Raw genomic sequence first — 6,723 nt, forward strand, 5'->3', positions numbered from 1 at the left:
AGAGTCTGATGTCCGAGCAGAGGGCCGCCACGGGCAAAAGCAAGGATGGCGAAAGAAACTATTACCGGTGAGGCATCTGCCAGCGCTGCATTACAGACCGGGCCAAGAACTTCCAGCAAGAGCACAGCATCGCTGACAAGACATCGTATGCAAGCGTGCATAACATGAATGAGTTCAGAAAGGTTAGTGTTACATTGTGTTGATGTGTAGTTTGTTTAAACATAAGAAACACTATGGTGCCTTTGTTCATAACACGTTAAGTTAAACGCCATAATAAACTTTTCAGATGCAGAAGCGGAAGCACCCGGCCACCGTCACCAAGTACGCCTCCAGTTCCGCCTATGCCTCCCCTACTGTTAGCCGCTGTTTCGCCTCCGCTTCAGCCAGCGCGTCAGCATCCACTTCGGCCAGCGGTTCAGCCTTCGCTTCCGTCGGCGGTTCAGCATCCACATCCGCTAGATGTTTGGCCATCGCACTGCACCAACCCAGTTCGGACCAGGAGGAGAGCATGGACGACGAGCTGCCACTAACCAGGGAATACTTATTGAGCCTGGGGCCTAATGCCAGGGTCATGAAGGGCCGTACAAGCTGTAAGTAACGACCCTAAAAGATACTATAAAAATATATATATTATTTATTTGTAATATTTATTAATTATATTCATCAGCATTACGCATTTTCACGCTGTAGCAGAATATTATTCAAAAACATTTGTTTCAGTTGACATCGCGGAACGCTTCGTTAGGCACCTCGCGACAAGACAAGGGGGCAATGCTAACAGTGCCAAGCAGCAGGAAAGCCTGATGAAGGTGAACAGCTTCCTGGCACTGAGCGGTTACACGGAGGGGGCGGAACTCGAGTCCGTGCTGGTGTGGCACCGACACATAGAAGTACACGACACGTACATGATCAGGGACCACAAGCCAAGCAGCATGCGATACGTGCTGATCACAATCAGAGCCTTTCTGAAGTGGTGTATGGACACGAGACAGGCGTCGGCACATGCGCTTGAAAAGGTAAGCTTAAACATAGCATTTTATTGGATTATGAGTATTTATGTGTTTACATAAACTATGCATTATTCTCATCTACAATCAATAATTATTTAAGGGATAAAGATATTGCAAAACCAGCAGCGGAATCGGGTACAGGGACACAAAATCACATACATTGGGCTATGTTGTTTTATTTCGACACTAAACAGTTTATAGTTTTATTTATTGTTTTTCAGGCTGATCGCACGCTGACATAAAAAGCAGCGGAATCGGGTACAGGGACACAAAATCACATACATTGGGCTATGTTGTTTTATTTCGACACTAAACAGTTTATAGTTTTATTTATTGTTTTTCAGGCTGATCGCACGCTGACAGCCACCCGGCAAGAAGTTCGGCAGCCGGAAGTACTTCCATGAATTCCCAGCCTTGGTCATAAAAAATATCCGTGGCATCTGTGTGGCACTAATAGCCTACAAGAACGCTTCACGAACCGGCGAGTTCGTCAGTTTAAGGGTACGTAGTATAACTAAGCCGTGTATTGATTCGAAAAAATACTCAATTAGGTATAGGCTTTCGTTGACTATTTTATTTCTTGACAAAGATATCGACACATTTGCATTTTGCATTGCAGATGAAGCACGTGCACTGAGCGGTAGAGTTTCAAGACAACCAGATGTCTATAAAGTTGGAGGAACACAAAACGGCATCTTCAGGGAAGTACGCTTACTTCCATATGCCAAGAGAGTTATACAATATGCTGCTGGGCTATTGTAAACTGGTACGACAGGGCAAGGCCGACGATGACGCCGCCGGGGAGGAGTATGTCTTCGGAAAGGGCAATGAAGATGCGGGCCACAGTGCTATTAACCGATGGATAAAGGCGGCTTGGAAAAAGTAAGTTTCTGACTTGTGTGTTTCATTCGCCTGCCTGTTTGTTTCTCATGCGCTTACATATGTAGATTAGGGTGTTTTAATGATTTATGTTTGCTTCAATGAATGCAATTATTCTTCAGATCAGGACTGGAAGACAAGTACCCACAGTTCAAAATGACATTGACGAACAACCGGAAGCGGATGACGGGGTTGACGAGGGAGGCAGACCCGAGCAAGGCCGGTGCAATGGCCCAGTATATGAAGCACAAGACGACGACGGCGGACAAGTTCTACCTGGTGCATCCACAGCTGTAAGTTGTTGTAATATAAGCTGACAAGTGTGCTACAAATCACTTCACGTTTGCCAATGTTTAGCTAGTGATGTTCATTTGGGGTAAAGTTCACACTTATAAAATGGCGTTTTACATTTTCAGTTGACACTCCCAGCAGGTGTACCAGTGGCTGGACACAGTCCAGCAGAAGACAGCGTCTTCAACCCGGTCAGCCACGGCGCCGCCCCCCGTGCCAGGGCTAGAATACGCTGTGCCGTCAGACACAGAGCTACCCGTGGTCCTCCCTCGTCTGTCCGACGCCGACCGAGACCGGACAGTCTTGGAGCAAGGCCTGACCGATTACCTGGTAAGCTTTAAAATGCTTAAAGACGATTTACGATGAGATGAGTAAGATACATAAATGTACCATAAGCCAATTATTTATTTACTTATATAATCTATTGGCTTTTCAGATTTTTTAAAATATACGAACACACATATTTACACGTATTATGCATATTTTCTTCAGGGCGAAGTAGATGATGCGGAGTTTTACATGCGTCAGGACGAGATCACGCCGCCAACTCGCGTTCGAGTCCGATGAAGACGACCACCGGACCACCACCACCACCTCGTCGCACGCTAGCACAGGTACGAGAAAGCGACTCCCCGCAGATGAGACGCAAGAGATATCAGAGGTGTTTGCGGACGACATCATCCCGTCAGCCAAGACGGTTGAGACTGTGTCTATTGTAGCTGTACGTGCTAAACGTACAGCTAAGATGGCGCTACTCTCTGGTCAGCAGATCCGTGAGAAAAACCGTAACTTGGTGAAAGACCGCAAGTTGCGCATGTCTCGCGAACTTGCTGATCAGTAAGTTGCGCCATCTTAGTTGTGGCTTACGTGTCGTGGCTGAGTGGTGATGTCGTGTTACGGTTAGCATATTATATATTATGTTGTTGTTTTTTTAAATGTTTTTATGTATTTTTGTGTTCAAACTACTATGTATAAGTATACATTGTAAGTACTGGAGAAATTAGTCCAACTCCAAAAACGTTCATACTAGATATTACCACATTTATGAATATAGAAATATTTAAATACAGAAACATTACGAAGAGATATTAGAATAATAGAATTAAGTGGAAACTAGGGTGCGTTAGCCTATCGAGTGGCCGACGTCCTAGGCAATACAGGGTTGTAAGTTTGAGTATATTCTAGGGCACACATCTCGTGCTCACATAATGAAACCCCACGCACGGAAGGACCTCATAAATGTCGAAATCATCAATTGTTTACTACGCATGCATTATGCAAACACTTGTGCAATCATACTTTATGTCACAAGGTAGAGTCGCATATTTTATATTATACTATTTTTTTATTGTGATTTGTAGGCAACCTTCAGTGGTTGTCGGCTGTTATTGGCCAAATGCTTTTTCGGCCTCGGTTAATTTAGGCTTTTTTGGCGCCAATTTCAGGCTCATTCGGCCCAAGTATCCGGCTTTTTCGGCCCCATTTTCAATTTGAATAGATCGTTGTAAATATTTTGGCCGATACTCTGTATAACTATGGGGTATTGCTCATTACATTACTGTGTTATTGTTATTATAGTTTTTTCCATCTGGCATCAATGTTTCATTTGCCTCACGTATGTGACGCATGTCGTCGTCGAAATGAAAAGTTACAATGCTATAGGCGGCTTTAAAATAAAACAAACTAAATAGTTATTTCTTTTTCATATATTTGGATAAGTTGTAAGTGATAATAATGATGAATACATGCGTCTTAAAGGGGTCGTCCAACATTTTTTGCATGTATTGAAGCTTGTCATTAAATACTTTAAATGCTTTTATTGATAAATTTAAACATTTGGGCTATAAATCTCCAGTTAAAAAACAAGAATGCAATTTTAAACAAGGAAAAAAAGTAACCCTCAACAGGGCTCGATCCACTGACCCCTGGAGTCCTGGAGTAAAAAAGGCTCCCGCCCAGATCACTCGACCATCCATGCTCATGTTAAGGGCTGATGTATTGTTTAGCTATATGAGCAATCTTCGTAGTTTCCCAATATATCGTTTCGCGTCGATACGACGCTTTATCTGTTGGACGGCCCCTTTAACAATACAATGCAGTTCTCACAAACAAAAATCGGATCGTGTTTGCAAATATCGTCATAACATAACATTAAAGATTATTCAATTAAAAATCAGTACTGTAGGCTTCCATATATGTTGCTTTAATTGTGCCTGAATGACATTTTAAGATATGCAACAGGATACTTGTAAATTAACACCTTTTATTTTCATCGATCGAATTTAAAACTACCAAATGGTTTATTGTTGTTGACATATACATGAACTCTCTTTAAAAACGAATTGTATTATTGTTTATGTTGGTTTCATCACTTTCAGTGGACATTTCATACTCGTCATAAACATGTATTATTTATAACAAATTTAATTTAAAAAGCAAATGTATGTGAGATTTTGTGTATAATTATCCAGTGTACAAGCCTTTGGATAAAAGAATAAAACAAATGTTTAATTCTCACCATCGTGCATCTTATTTCGATGGGGCCGCTGATGTTCACGTGGTATCGCTACAGGAATGTTTCCAATTATTGTGTTTCTTTGTCCTTTTTTTAAGGGTTTTTAATGATTAATATATACTTTCTTTGGCAATCTGTTTGTTGTTTCTTTTTTATTTCAGGCATACGTTATGTGCTGTTAGGTATTTATGTTCAATTTATTTAAACTTAAATGTGTACATTCTGATTGAGTAAATTCGTTGTAAACTGGATAAGATTTCAACAAATAAAGATAAGCTAGATACACTTGACATTTTGAAACACTTAATGTATCAGTCTCGAAGATTGGTTAGCAAAACATCAAATAAGCAGACCAAAGTCACGATATATCGGAGGGGGAAATCCCGTGATAAACAAGATAACGACGTCCATGCCGAGACAGGTATTTTTCGCCGTTTTATACCCTTCATTTCTTTTATTAATTTTTTTTTAAATGCCACTCTCTTTCCAGTCATATCAGCAAGAAAGCCATGAGCGCTTAGGTCGTATTGATATCCGCTCAATATCTCGACTTACTCGCTGCGACATGTCTTTGCAGGGTGACTTGATTACAGCTCCACTTAAAAAAATCGCAGCGAGTCGAGTCGAGATATAAAGCGAATTTTTATACGAAGTTAACGCTTATCACTTTCTTGCTGATATGGCAGGAAAGCGAGCGGTATTATAACAATTAATACAAGTAATTAAGGGAAGAAAACGGCGAAACATACTTGTCTCGAACCCGTCCTTGGTTCTCCAAAGTTGCTGAGTCCAGAAGGAGTCACTGCGAAATGGCTTTGCCACGCATGAACCATAGGATATCAAGATGGAAAGTTGCGATTATAATATATCGTCCGATAAGATCAACTCGGACATCCGTGATAATCATTGCAATTTATATTTACCTGTACATCTGTTTTGTGTTAGAATGACGGTGGGTTACTTGCGTTGAAATGTGCCCATTATAAAAGGGATTATCAAACCAAAATTTAATTTGTCCACAATAGGTAAAACATGCCAACTGTATTACAATATATGACTATTTAACATACTGGTCAAGAGTCAAATACCTAAACGATCAGTTAAAGTAAGGCAAGTTAACATTCGGTTCAAGTTATTGAAGTAAATTACGTTTTAAAACTATAAATTGTGGGTACGTTCTTCACCAGTAGTAATGCTACGTAGTTATTTTTGATAAGCAAGTTCCTTGTTATATTGATTTTATTGTTTTCTAAAGTACGCAGGCTGTAATCTTAAATGGCCGATCATATTTTTAGTAACCGGATCCAGAGAGTTTCTACTCATGTAAATTATCCCATCATGCACTGATAAGAGAGTTGAGTGTAAAACATGTATTCGATATTGGGATCAATTATTGATGTACACATTTCAAGTCTTCATAAGCATTAAAGATTAAAGGGATTGTTCATAGATTGTCAAAAGGACAATTTTCCAACTTTTTGTCACAGATCCACAAAATAAATGAACATTATCAATCAGAGAGCGAAGTAACTCGTATGACTTAGACTGATAATGTCAATACTTCTTCGTTTATAAATCATTTGAAGCGATTAAATATATATTGTAATGATTCTGATGTCGTCCTTAAATTTTGTTACAACAACGGATCCCCTACGTAAAGTATAAAACTACTATAAATATATAACCGTCGGGTGTCCAAGTGACACGCTTAAATCCCTAATCTCAGAATAAGTCCCTTATAATATTGCAAAAACAAAACAACAGCATATATATATATAATTATTGTTATATATATATATATATATATATATATATATATATATATATATATATATATATATATATATATATATATATATATATATATATATATATATATATATATATATATATATATATATATATATATCTATAACAATAATTATAGCTTCGAATAATGAAAATTTGTTTTCTCTTTTGCAAGTAGATGTATTCAATGCCCCGATGAAAAATGATCTGATATCTTAAATGAAGTACAACTATGAAACA

This window comes from Dreissena polymorpha, chromosome 16 (assembly GCF_020536995.1).
Source record: "Dreissena polymorpha isolate Duluth1 chromosome 16, UMN_Dpol_1.0, whole genome shotgun sequence".
Classification (NCBI taxonomy): Eukaryota; Metazoa; Mollusca; class Bivalvia; order Myida; family Dreissenidae; genus Dreissena; species Dreissena polymorpha.